At 37.7% G+C, this 774-nt stretch overlaps 1 protein-coding gene and 1 long non-coding RNA gene across 3 annotated transcripts in view; one reads left to right on the plus strand and one right to left on the minus strand.

The window, feature by feature from the left end:
- The window catches only part of LOC100186789, a 6,593-nt gene that overhangs the window by 2,533 nt on the left and 3,286 nt on the right, over positions 1–774 (plus strand). The gene's annotated exons all lie outside the window — the stretch shown is intronic.
- On the minus strand, positions 8–774 carry LOC113474169. Its single transcript, XR_003395823.1, has 3 exons — positions 580–774; positions 406–504; positions 8–191 (listed from the first exon to the last, which is right to left on the minus strand). It is a non-coding gene; the product is annotated as an uncharacterized LOC113474169 (long non-coding RNA).

The raw sequence follows: 774 nt of genomic DNA on the forward strand, positions 1-774 counted from the left end.
TAGGTGCGAGGTTGCAACGCTTGGCTTGAGAGAGACTTTGTGTGTTTACTTTAAGAGTAGTTTGTTCTGCACACTTTTTGAAGACTTGTGCGCGGCTTCATTGGGATGTTGCTTGCTTTCAGTGCATTGCGGCTGTTTGTTGGTTTCTGGAGTTGCATCTTTTGCTTGGCATCCCCAACAGCTTTGGATGTCTGAACAATAATCAGCTTTAGTACACTATATTGGATCAATATTGGGATGAATTTGCTTTAAATTCTTCACAAAACAGATAAATAAAGCACTAAGCATCCACAGCACTTCAACTGTTGTCAAGATTAACGAAATGGCACAATTATGGAAAAAACTTGTTTAGGCCATTTTCTACAGTTAGATGTGTATGCCAAGGTTGTACCAATTTTAACTTACTAGTACTTTCTTGTTGTCAATGGTTTCCAGAGCAGGCCTGGTAGTAGGGATTGCAGTTCTTTTCTTGATGATAGCACCATGCTTGGCGGGCAGATTTTCCTGTTTAAAACAGAACTTTAGTGTGAATGCTTACGTCATTAACTAAAGAGCATTTTGAAATGGATATTAACAAACCTGGATCTGGTTTTCAAGTCTGTTTGCAAGAGTAGTTGCCATCTTTGTTCAGAGTTGTAGTAAAAATACTACAATACAAGGTTTTCTTTGAATGCTATGTAATCGCAGATTAACTAGCTAGTAAAAACGATCAAAACGTTCACTATTCGCAAATGATCGTACAAAATTAAGTGTATGTACTCGATGGTTGCATAA

The sequence above is a fragment of the Ciona intestinalis genome, chromosome 4 (genome assembly GCF_000224145.3).
Source record: "Ciona intestinalis chromosome 4, KH, whole genome shotgun sequence".
Classification (NCBI taxonomy): domain Eukaryota; kingdom Metazoa; phylum Chordata; class Ascidiacea; order Phlebobranchia; family Cionidae; genus Ciona; species Ciona intestinalis.